Below are 15,574 nucleotides of genomic sequence, written 5' to 3'. Positions count from 1 at the left end.
TATCTACACCGCTATCTGTTTGAACATGGAAATATCTAAACCGCTATAAGCATGAAAATGGAAATATCTACACAGCTATCTGCATATACATGGAAATATCTACACAGCTATCTCATTACACATGGAAATAACTACACCGCTATCTGTATGAACATGGAAATATCTGCACCGCAATCTGTATGAACATATAAATATCTACACCACCATCTGTATTAAGATGGAGATATCTACACAGCTATCTGTATAAACATGGAAATATCTACACCGCTATCTGTATAAAGATGGAAATATCTACACCGCTATCTGTATAAACATGGAAATATCAGCACCGCTCTCTGTATGAACATGGAAATATCAACCCCTCTATCTGTATGAACATGGAAGTATCTACACCGCTATCTCTATGAACATGGAAATATCTAAACCGCTATCTGCATGAAAATGGAAATATATACACAGCTATCAGCATATACATGGAAATATCTACACAGCTATCTCTTCACACATGGAAATAAATACACCGCTATCTGTATGAACATGGAAATATCTTCACCGCCATCTGTATGAACATGGATATATCTACACATTCATCTGGATGAACATGGAAATATCTACACCGCTATCTTTATGAACATGGAAATATCTACACCGCTATCTGTATGAACAAGGAAATATCTACACCGCTATCTGTTTGAACATGGAAATATCTACACCGCTATCTGCATGAAAATGGAAATATCTACACTGCTATCTGTATATACATTTAAATATCTACACAGCTATCTCTTTACACATGGAAATAACTACACCGCTATCTGTATGAACATGGAAATATCTACACCGCTATCTGTATGAACATGGAAATATCTGCACCGCCATGTGTATGAACATATAAATATCTACACCGCCATCTGTATTAAGATGGAGATATCTAAACCGCTATCTGTTTAAAAATGGAAATATCTACACCGCTATCTGTATAAACATGGAAATATCTACACCGCTATCTGTATAAACATGGAAATATCTACACCACTACCTGTATAAACATGGAAATATCAGCACCGCTGTCTGTATGAACATGTAAATATCTACAAAGCTATCTGAATGAACATGGAAAAATCTACACCGCTATCTGCATGAAAATGGAAATATCTACAAAGCTATCTGCATATACATGGAAATATCTACACAGCTATCTCTTTACACATGGAAATAACTACACCGCTATATCTATAAACATGGAAATATCTACACCGCCATCTGTATGAACATGGAAATATCTGCACCGCCATCTGTATGAACATATAAATATCTACACCGCCATCTGTATTAAGAAGGAAATATCTAAACCGCTATCTGTATAAACCTGGAAATATCTACACCGCTGCCTGTAAAAACATGGAAATATCAGCACTGCTATCTGTATGAACATGGAAATAACTACACCGCTATCTGTATGAACATGCAAATATCTACACTGCTATCTGTATGAACATGGAAATAGCTACACCGTTATCTGTATGAACATGGAAATAGCTACACCACTATCTGTATGAACATGGAAATATCTACACCGCTATCTGTATGAACATGGATATATCTACACAGCCATCTGGATGAACATGGAAATATCTACACCGCTATCTGTATGAACATGGAAATATGTACACCGCTATCTGTATGAACATGGATATATCTACACAGCCATCTGGATGAACATGGAAATATCTACACCGCTATCTGTGTAATCATGCATAGATCTTCACCGCTATCTCTATAAACATGGAAATATCTACACCGCTATCTGTATGAACATGGAAATATCCAAACCGCTATCTGTATGAACATGGAAATATCTACACCGCTATCTGTTTGAACATGGAAATATCTACACCGCTATCTGCATGAAAATGGAAATATCTACACTGCTATCTGCATATACATTTAAATATCTACACAGCTATCTCTTTACACATGGAAATAACTACACCGCTATCTGTATGAACATGGAAATATCTACACCGCCATCTGTATGAACACGGAAATATCTGCACCGTCATCTGTAAGAACATATAAATATCTACACCGCCATCTCTATTAAGATGGAGATATCTACACTGCGATCTGTATAAACATGGAAATATCTACACCGCTATCTGTATGAACATGGAAATAGCTACACCGCTATCTGTATGAACATGGAAATATCTACACCGCTATCTGCACGAACATGGAAATATCTAAAACGCTATCAGCATGAAAATAGAAATATCAACACTGCTATCTGCATATACATGGAAATATCTACAAAGCTATCTCTTTACACATGGAAATAACTACACCACTATCTCTATAATCACGGAAATATCTAAACCGCCATCTGTATGAACATGGAAATAACAGCACCGCCATCTGTATAAACATATAAATATCTACACCGCCATCTGTATTAAGATGGAGATATCTACACCGATATGTGTATAAACATGGAAATTCCTACACCGCTATCTGTAGGAACATGGAAATATCTACACCGCTATCTGTATGAACATGGATATATCTACACTGCCATCTGGATGAACATGGAAATATCTACACCGCTATCTGCATGAACATGGAAATATCTACACCGCTATCAGTGTAAACATGCATACATCTTCACCGCAATCTGTATAAGTATGGAAATATCAACACCGCTATCTGTATGAACTTGGAAATATCTACACCGCTATCTGTTTGAACATGGAAATATCTACACCGCTGTCTGCATGAAAATGGAAATATCTACACAGCTATCTGCATATACATGGAAATATCTACACATCTATCTCTTTACACATGGAAATAACTACACCGCTGTCTGTATGAACATGGAAATGTCTCCATCGCCATCTGTATGAACATACAAATATCTACACCGCCATCTATATTAAGATGGAGATAACTACACCGCTATCTGTATAAACTTGGAAATATCTACACTGCTATCTCTATGAACATGGAAATTTCTACACCGCTGTCTGTATTAACATGGAAATAGCTACACCGCTATCTGTATGAACATGGAAATATCTTCACCGCTGCCTGTATGAACATGGAAATATCTACACCGCAATCTGTATGAACATGGATATATCTACACAACCATCTGGATGAACATGGAAATATCTACACCGCTATCTGTATGAACATGGAAATATCTACACGGCTATCTGTGTAAATATGCATACATCTTCACCGCAATCTGTATAAACATGGAAATATCTACACCGCTATCTGTATGAACATGGAAATATCTACACCGCTATCTGTTTGAACATGGAAATATCTACACCGCTGTCTGCATGAAAATGGAAATATCTACACAACTATCTGCATATACATGGAAATATCTACAGAGCTATCTCTTAACACATGGAAATAACTACACCGCTATCTCTATAAACATGGAAATATCTACACCGCCATCTGTATGAACATGGAAATATCTGCACAGCAATCTGTCTGAACATATAAATATCTACACCGCCATCTGTATTAAGAAGGAAATATCTAAACCGCTATCTGTATGAACATTGAAATATCTACACCGCTATCTGTATGAACATGGAAATATCTACACCGCTATCTGTGTAAACATGCATACATCTTCACCGCTATCTGTATAAACATGGAAATGTCTACAAGGCTATCTGTATGAACATGGAAATATCTACACCGCCATCTGTATGAACATGGAAATAGCTGCACCGACATCTGTATGAACATATACATATCTACATGGCCATCTGTATTAAGATGGAGATATCTACACCGATATCTGTATAAACATGGAAATATCTACACCGCTATCTGTATAAAGATGGAAATATCTACACCGCTATCTGTATAAACATGGAAATATCAACACCGCAACCTGTATAAACATGGAAATATCAGCACCGCTATCTGTATGAACATGGAAATATCATCCCCTCTATCTGTATGAACATGGAGATATCTACACCGCTATCTGTATGAACATGGAGATATCTACACCGCTATCTGTATGAACATGGAAATATCTACACCGCTATCTGTATGAACATGGAAATATCTACACCGCTTTCTGTGTTAACATGCATACATCTTGACCGCTGTCTGTATAAACATGGAAATATCTACACCGCTATCTGTATGAACATGGATATATCTACACAGCCCTCAGAATGAACATGGAAATATCCACACCGCTATCTGTGTAAACATGCATACATCTTCACCGCTATCTGTATAAACATGGAAATATCTACACCGCTATCTGTATGACCATGGAAATATCTACACCGCTATCTGTTTGAAGATGGAAATATATACACCGCTATCTGCATGAAAACGGAAATATCTACACAGCTATCTGCATATACATGGAAATATCTACACAGCTATCTCTTTACACATGGAAATAACTACACCGCTATCTGTATGAACATGGAAATATCTACACCGCCATCTGTCTGAACATGGAAATATCTACACCGCTAACTGTATGAACATGGAAATATCTACACCGCCATCTGTATGAACATGGAAATATCTGCACCGCCATCTGTATGAACATATAAATATCTACACCGCCATCTGTATTAAGATGGAGATATCTACACTGCTATCTGTATAAACATGGACATATCTGCACCGCCATCTGTATGAACATATAAACATCTACACCGCCATCTGTATTAAGAAGGAGATATCTACACCGCTATCTGTATAAACATGGAAATATCTACACCGCTATCTGTATAAACATGGAAATATCTACACCGCTGCCTGTATAAACATGGAAATATCAGCACCGCTATCTGTATGAACATGGAAATATCTACACCGCTATCTGTAGGAACATGGAAATAGCTACACCGCTGCCTGTATAAACATGGAAATATCAGCACCGCTATCTGTATGAACATGGAAGTATCTACACCATTATCTGTATGAACATGGATATATCTACACAGCCATCTGGATGAACATGGAAATATCTACACCACTATCTGTATGAACATGGAAATACCTACACCGCCATCTGCATGAAAATGGAAATATCTACACTGCTATCTGCATATACATGGAAATATCTACACAGCTATCTCTTTACACATGGAAATAACTACACCGCTATCTGTATGAACATGGAAATATCCACACCGCCATCTGTATGAACATGGAAATATCCGCACCGCCATCTGTATGAACATATAAATATCTACACCGCCATCTGTATTAAGATGGAGATATCTACACCGCTATCTGTATAAACATGGAAATATCTACACCGCTATCTGTATAAACATGGAAATATCTACACCGCTATCTGTAAAAACATGGAAATATCTACACCGCTACCTGTATAAACATGGAAATATCAGCACCGCTATCTGTATGAACATGGAAATATCTACACCGCTATCTGTATGAACATGGAAATATCTACACCGCTATCTGTATGAACATGGAAATATCTACACCGCTATCCGTATGAACAAGGAAATATCTACACCGCTATCTGTATGAACATGGATATATCTACACAGCCCTCTGGATGAACATGGAAATATCCACACCGCTATCTGTGTAAACATGCATACATCTTCACCGCTATCTGTATAAACATGGAAATATCTACACCGCTATCTGTATGAACATGGAAATATCTACACCGCTATCTGTTTGAAGATGGAAATATATACACGGCTATCTGCATGAAAACCGAAATATCTACACAGCTATCTGCATATACATGGAAATATCTACACAGCTATCTCTTTACACATGGAAATAACTACACCGCTAACTGTATGAACATGGAAATATCTACACCGCCATCTGTATGAACATGGAAATATCTGCACCGACATCTGTATGAACATATAAATATCTACACCGCCATCTGTATTAAGACGGAGATATCTACACTGCTATCTGAATAAACATGGAAATATCTACACCGCTATCTGTATAAACATGGAAATATCTACACCGCTATCTGTATAACCATGGAAATATCTACACCGCTACCTGTATAAACATGGAAATATCAGCACCGCTATCTGTATGAACATGGAAATATCTACACCGCTGCCTGTATAAACATGGAAATATCAGCACGGCTATCTGTATGAACATGGAAATATCTACAACGCTATCTATATGAGCATGGAAATAAATACACTGCTATCTGTATGAACATGGAAATAGCTACACCGTTATCTGTATGAACATGGAAATAGCTACCCCACTATCTGTATGAACATGGAAATATCTACACCGCTATCTGTATGAACATGGATATCTCTACACAGCCATCTGGATGAACATGGAAATATCTACACCGCTATCTGTGTAAACATGCATAGATCTTCACCGCTACCTCTATAAACATGGAAATATCTACACCGCTATCTGTATGAACATGGAAATATCCACACCGCTATCTGTATGAACATGGAAATATCTACACCGCTATCTGTTTGAACATGGAAATATCTACACTGCTATCTGCATGAAAATGGAAATATCTACACTGCTATCTGCATATACATTTAAATATCTACACAGCTATCTCTTTACACATGGAAATAACTACACCGCTATCTGTATGAACATGGAAATATCTACACCGCCATCTGTATGAACACGGAAATATCTGCACAGCCATCTGTATGAACATATAAATATCTACACTGCCATCTGTATTAAGATGAAGATATCTACACTGCTATCTGTATAAACATGGAAATATCTACACCGCCATCTGTATGAACTTATAAATATCTACACAGCCATCTGTATTAAGAAGGAAATATCTAAACCGCTATCTGTATAAACATGGAAATATCTACACCGCTGCCTGTATAAACAAGGAAATATCAGCACCGCTATCTGTATGAACATGGAAATATCTACACCGCCATCTGTATGAACATGGAAATATCTGCACCACCATCTGTATGAACATATAAATATTTACGCCGCCATCTGTATTAAGATGGAGATATCTACACCGCTATCTGTATAAACATGGAAATATCTGCACCGCCATCTGTATGAACATATAAACATCTACACCGCCATCTGTATTAAGAAGGAGATATCTACACCGCTATCTGTATAAACATGGAAATATCTACACCGCTATCTGTATAAACATGGAAATATCTACACCGCTGCCTGTATAAACATGGAAATATCAGCACCGCTATCTGTATGAACATGGAAATATCTACACCGCTATCTGTAGGAACATGGAAATAGCTACACCGCTGCCTGTATACACATGGAAATATCAGCACCGCTATCTGTATGAACATGGAAGTATCTACACCACTATCTGTAGGAACATGGATATATCTACACAGCCATCTGGATGAACATGGAAATATCTACACCACTATCTGTATGAACATGGAAATATCTACACCGCTATCTGCATGAAAATGGAAATATCTACACTGCTATCTGCATATACATGGAAATATCTACACAGCTATCTCTTTACACATGGAAATAACTACACCGCTATCTGTATGAACATGGAAATATCCACACCGCCATCTGTATGAACATGGAAATATCCGCACCGCCATCTGTATGAACATATAAATATCTACACCGCCATCTGTATTAAGATGGAGATATCTACACCGCTATCTGTATAAACATGGAAATATCTACACCGCTATCTGTAAAAACATGGAAATATCTACACAGCTATCTGTATAAACATGGAAATATCTACACCGCTACCTGTATAAACATGGAACTACCAGCACCGCTATCGGTATGAACATGGAAATATCTACACCGCTATCTGTATGAACATGGATATATCTACACCGCTATATGTATGAACATGGAAATAACTTTACCGCCATCTGTATGAACATGGATATATCTACACAGCCATCTGTATGAACATGGAAATATCTACACCGCTATCTGTATAAACATGGAAATATCTACACGGCTATCTGTATAAACATGGAAATATCTACAACACTACCTGTATAAACATGGAAATATCAGCACCGCTATCTGTATGAGCATGGAAATATTTAACCGCCATCTGTATGAACATGGAAATATCTACACCGCTATCTGAATGAACATGGAAATATCTACACCGCTATCTGTATGAACATGGAAATATCTACACCGCTATCTGTTTGAACATGGAAATATCTAAACCGCTGTCTGCATGAAAATGGAAATATCTACACAGCTATCTGCATATACATGGAAATATCTACACAGCTATCTCTTAACACATGGAAATAACTACACCGCTATCTCTATAAACATGGAAATATCTACTCCGCCATCTGTATGAACATGGAAATATCTGCACCGCCATCTGTATGAACATATAAATATCTACACCGCCATCTGTATTAAGAAGGAAATATCTAAACCGCTATTTGTATGAACATTGAAATATCTACACCGCTATCTGTATGAACATGGAAATATCTACACCGCTATCTGTGTAAACATGCATACATCTTCACCGCTATCTGTATAAACATGGAAATGTCTACGAGGCTATCTGTATGAACATGGAAATATCTACACCACTATCTGTACGAACATGGAAATATCTAAACCGCTAACTGCATGAAAATAGAAATGTCTACACAGCTATCTGCATATACATGGAAATATCTACACAGCTGTCTCTTTACACATGGAAATAACTACAACGCTATCTGTATGAACATGGAAATATCTGCACCGCCATCTGTATGAACATATAAATATCTACACCGCCATCTGTATTAAGATGGAGATACCTACACCGCTATCTGTATAAACATGGAAATATCTACACCTCTATCAGTATAAACATGGAAATATCTACACCGCTCTCTGTATAAACATGGAAATATCTACACCGCTATCTGTATGAACATGGAAATATCAGCCCCTCTATCTGTATGAACATGGAAGTATCTACACCGCTATCTGTATGAACATGGAAATATCTACACCACCATCTGTATGAACACGGAAATATCTACACCACTATCTGTTTGAACATGGAAATATCTACACCGCTATCTGTATGAACACGGAAATATCTACACCGCTATCTGTTTGAACATGGAAATATCTAAACCGCTATCTGCACGAAAATGGAAATATATACACAGCTATCTGCATATACATGGAAATATCTAAGCAGCTATCCCTTTACACATGGAAATAACTACACCGCTATCTGTATGAACCTGGAAATATCTTCACCGCCATCTGTATGAACATGGATATATCTATACAGACATCTGGATAAACATGGAAATATCTACACCGCTATCTGTGTATACATGCATACATCTTCACCGCTATCTGTATAAACATGGAAATATCTACACCGCCATCTGTATGAACATGGAAATATCTGCACCGCCGTCTGTATGAACATATAAATATCTACACCGCCATCTGTATTAACAAGGAGATATCTACACCGCTATCTGTATAAAGATGGAAATATCTACACCGCTATCTGTATAAACATGGAAATATCTACACAGCTATCTGTATAAACATGGAAATATCTGCACCGCTATCTGTGTAAACATGCATACACCTTCACCGCTATCTGTATAAACATGGAAATATCTACACCGCTATCTGTATGAACATGGAAATATCTACTCCGCTATCTGTATGAACATGGAAATATCTACACCGCTATCTGTATGAACATGAATATATCTACACAGCCATCTGGATGAACATGGAAATATCTACACCGCTATCTGTGTAAACATGCATACATCTTCACCGCTATCTGTATAAACATGGAAATATCTACACCGCTATCTGTATGAACATGGAAATATCTACACCGCTATCTGTATGAACATGGAAATATCTACACCGCTATCCGTTTGAACATGGAAATATCTACTCCGCAATCTGTATGAAGATGGAAATATCTACAACGCTATCTGTGTAAACATGCATACATCTTCACCACTATCTATATAAACATGGAAATATCTACACTGCTATCTGTATGAACGTGGAAATATCTACACCGCTATCTGTTTGAACATGGAAATATCTACACCGCTGTATGCATGAAAATGGAAATATCTACACAGCTATCTGCATATACGTGGAAATATCTACAAAGCTATCTCTTTACACATGGAAATAACTACAGCGCTATCTCTATAAACATACAAATATCTACACCGCCATCTGTATGAACATGGAAATATCCGCACCGCCATCTGTATGAACATATAAATATCTACACCGCCATCTATATTAAGATGGAGATATCTACACCGCTCTCTGTATAAACTTGGAAATATCTACACCGCTATCTGTATAAACATGGAAATATCTACACCGCAGTCTATATAAACATGGAAATATCTACACCGCTACCTGTATAAACATGGAAATATCAGCACCGCTATCTGTATGAACATGGAAATATCTACACCGCTATCTAAACATGGAAATATCTACACCGCTATCTGCATGAAAATGGAAATATCTACACAGCTATCTGCATATACATGGAAATATCTACACAGCTATCTCTTTGCACATGGAAATAACTACACCGCTATCTGTATAAACATGGAAATATCTACACCTCCATCTGTATGAACATGGAAATATCGGCACCGCCATCTGTATGAACATATAGATATCTATACCGCCATCTGCATTAAGGAGATATCTACACCGCTATCTGTATAAACATGGAAATATTTACACCGCTATCTGTATAAACATGGAAATATTTACACCGCTATCTGTATAAACATGGAAATATCTACACCGCTATCTGTACAAACATGGAAATATCAGCACCGGTATCGGTATGAACATGGAAATATCTACATCGCTATCTGTATGAACATGGAAATAGCTACACCGCTATCTGTATGAACATGGAAATATCTACACCGCTATCTGTATGAACATGGAAATATCTACACCGCTATCTGTATGAACATGGAAATATCTTCACCGCCATCTGTATGACCATGGATATGTCTACACATCCATCTGGATGAACATGGAAATATCTACACCGCTATCTGTATGAAGATGGAAATATCTACAAAGCTATCTGTGTAAACATGCATACATCTTCACCGCTATCTGTATAAACATGGAAATATCTACACCGCTATCTGTATGAACATGGAAATATCTACACCGCTATCTGTTTGAACACGGAAATATCTAAACCGCTATCTGCATGAAAATGGAAATATCTACACAGCTATCTGCATATACATGGAAATATCTACACAGCTATCTCTTTACACATGGAAATAACTACACCGCTATCTGTATGAACATGGAAATATGTTCACCGCCATCTGTATGAACATGGATATATCTACACAGCCATCTGGATGAACATGGAAATATCTACACCGCTATCTGTATGAACATGGAAATATCTACACCGCTATCTGTGTAAACATGCATACATCTTCACCGCTATCTGTATAAACTTGGAAATAACTACACCGCTATCTGTATGAACATGGAAATATCTACACCGCCATCTGTATGAACATGGAAATATCTGCACCGCCATCTGTATGAACATATAAATATCTACACTGCCATCTGAATTAAAATGGAGATAACTACACTGCTATCTGTATAAACATGGAAATATCTACACCGCCATCTGTATGAAAATATAAATATCTACGCCGCCATCTGTATTAAGAAGGAAATATCTAAACCGCTATCTGTATAAACATGGAAATATCTACAACGCTGCCTGTATAAACATGGAAATATCAGAACCGCTATCTGAATGAACATGGAAATATCTACACCGCTATCTGTATGAACATGGAAATAGCTACACCGCTATCTGTATGAACATGGATATATCTACACAGCCATCTGGATGAACATGGAAATATCAACACCGCTATCTGTGTAAACATGCGTACATCTTCACCGCTATCTGTATAAACATGGAAATATCTACACCGCTATCTTTATGAACATGGAAATACCTACACCGCTATCTGTATGAACATGGAAATATCTACACCTCTATCTGTTTGAAAATGGAAATATCTACACCACTATCTGCAAGAAAATGGAAATATCTACACTGCAATCTGCATATACATTTAAGTATGTACACTGCTATCCCTTTACACATGGAAATAACTACACCATAACCTGTATGAACATGGAAATATCTACACCGCCATCTGTATGAACATGGAAATATCTGCACCGCCATCTGTATGAAAATATAAATATCTACACCGCCATCTGTATTAAGATAGAGATGTCTCCACTGCTATCTGTATAAACATGGAAATATCTACACCGCTATCTGTATAAACATGGTAATATCTACACCACTACCTGTATAAACATGGAAATATCAGCACCGCTATCTGTATGAACATGGAAATATCTTCACCGCTATCTGTATGAACATGGAAATATCTACACCGCTATCTGTATGAACATGGAAATATCTACACCGCTATCTGTATGAACATGGAAATATCTACACCGCTATCTGTTTGAACATGGAAATATCTACACCGCTATCTGCATGAAAATGGAAATATCTACACAGCTATCTGCATATACAGGGAAATATCTACACAGCTATCTCTTTACACATGGAAATAACTACACCGCTATCTCTATAAACACGGAAATATCTACACCGCCATCTGTATGAACATGGAAATATCTGCTCCGCCATCTGTATGAACATATAAATATCTACACCGCCACCTGTATTAAGAAGGAGATATCAACACCGCTATCTGTATAAGGATGGAAATATCTACACCGCTATCTGTATAAACATGGAAATATCTACACAGCTATCTGTATAAACATGGAAATATCAACACCGCTACCTGTATAAACATGGAAATATCAGCACCGCTATCGGTATGAACATGTAAATATCTACACCGCTATCTGTATGAACATGGATATATCTACACCGCTATCTGTATGAACATGGAAATATCTTTACCGCCATCTGTATGAACATGGATATATCTACACAGCCATCTGTATGAACATGGAAATATCTACACCGCTATCTGCATGAACATGTAAATATGTACACCGCTATCTGTATGAACATGTAAATAACTTCACCGCCATCTGTATGAAAAAGGATATGGCTACACAGCCATCTGGATGAACATGGAAATATCTACACCGCGATCTGTATGAACATGGAAATATCTACACCGCTACCTGTACAAACATGGAAATATCAGCACCGGTATCGGTACGAACATGGCAGTATCTACACCGCTATCTCTATGATCATGGAAATAGCTACACCGCTATCTGTATGAACATGGAAATATCTACACCGCTATCTGTTTGAACATGGAAATATCTACACCGCTGTCTGCATGAAAATGTAAATATCTACACCGCTATCTGCATATACATGGAAATATCTACTCAGCTAACTCTTTACACATGGAAATAACTACACCGCTATCTCTATAAACATGGAAATAGCTACACCGCCATCTGTATGAACATGGAAATATCTGCACCGCCATCTGTATGAACATATAAATATCTACACCGCCATCTGTATTAAGGAGGAGATATCTACACCGCTATCTGTATAAAGATGGAAATATCTACACCGCTATCTGTATAAACATGGAAATATCTACACAGCTATCTGTATAAACATGGAAATATCTACACCGCTACCTGTATAAACATGGAAATACCAGCACCGCTATCGGTATGAACATGGAAATATCTACACCGCTATCTGTATGAACATGGATATATCTACACCGCTATCTGTATGAACATGGAAATAACTTTACCGCCATCTGTATGAACATGGATATATCTACACAGCCATCTGTATGAACATGGAAATATCTACACCGCTATCTGTATGAACATGGAAATATCTACACCGCTATCTGTATGAACATGTAAATATCTTCACCGCCATCTGTATGAAAACGGATATGGCTACACAGCCATCTGGATGAACATGGAAATATCTACACCACGATCTGTATGAACATTGAAATATCTACACCGCTATGTGTGTAAACATGCATACACCTTAACCGCTATCTATATAACCATGGAAATATCTACACCGCTAACTGTATGAACATGGAAATATCTACACCGCTGTCTGTTTGAACATGGAAATATCTAAAGCGCTATCTGCATGAAAATGGAAATATTTACACAGCTATCTGCATATACATGGAAATATCTACACAGCTATCTCTTTACACGTGGAAATAACTACACCGCTATCTGTATGAACATGGAAATATCTTCACCGCCATCTGTATGAACATGGATATATCTACACAGCCATCTGGATGATCATGGAAATATCTACACCGCTATCAGTATGAAGATGGAAATATCTACAACGCTATCTGTGTAAACATGCATACATGTTCACCGCTATCTATATAAACATGGAAATATCTACACTGCTATCTGTATGAACATGGAAATATCTACACCGCTATCTGTTTGAACACGGAAATATCTACACCGCTGTCTGCATGAAAATGGAAATATCTACACAGCTATCTGCATATACATGGAAATATCTACACAGCTATCTCTTTACACATGGAAATAACTACACCGCTATCTCTATAAACATGGAAATATCTACACCTCCATCTGTATGAACATGGAAATATCTACACCGCTATCTGTGTAAACATGCATACATCTTCACCGCTATCAGTATAAACATGGAAATATCTACACCGCTATCTGTATGAACATGGAAATAGCTACACCGCTATCTGTATGAACATGGAAATATCTACACCGCTATCTGTATGAACATGGATATATCTACACAGCCATCTGGATGAACATGGAAATATCTACACCGCTCTCTGTGTAAACATGCATACATCTTCACCGCTATCTGTATAAACATGGAAATAACTACACCGCTATCTGTATGAATATGGAAATATCTACACCGCTATCTGTATGAACATGGAAATATCTACACCGCTATCTGTTTGAACATGGAAATATCTACACCGCTATCTGCATGAAAATGGAAATATCTACACTGCTATCTGCATATACATGGAAATATCTACACAGCTATCTCTTTACACATGGAAATAACTACACCGCTATCTGTATGAACATGGAAATATCCACACCGCCATCTGTATGAACATGGAAATATCTGCACCGCCATCTGTATGAACATATAAATATCTACACCGCCATCTGTATTAAGATGGAGATATCTACACCGCTATCTGTATAAACATGGAAATATCTACACCGCTATCTGTATAAACATGGAAATATCTACACCACTATCTGTATAACCATGGAAATATCTACACCGCTACCTGTATAAATATGGAAATATCAGCACCGCTATCTGTATGAACATGGAAATATCTACACCGCTGCCTATATAAACATGGAAATATCAGCACGGCTATCTGTATGTAAATGGAAATATCTACAACGCTATATATAAGAACATGGA

This window comes from Gorilla gorilla, chromosome 22, assembly GCF_029281585.2.
Source record: "Gorilla gorilla gorilla isolate KB3781 chromosome 22, NHGRI_mGorGor1-v2.1_pri, whole genome shotgun sequence".
In the NCBI taxonomy this organism is placed as follows: Eukaryota; Metazoa; Chordata; class Mammalia; order Primates; family Hominidae; genus Gorilla; species Gorilla gorilla.
This window is presented reverse-complemented; position numbering follows the sequence as displayed.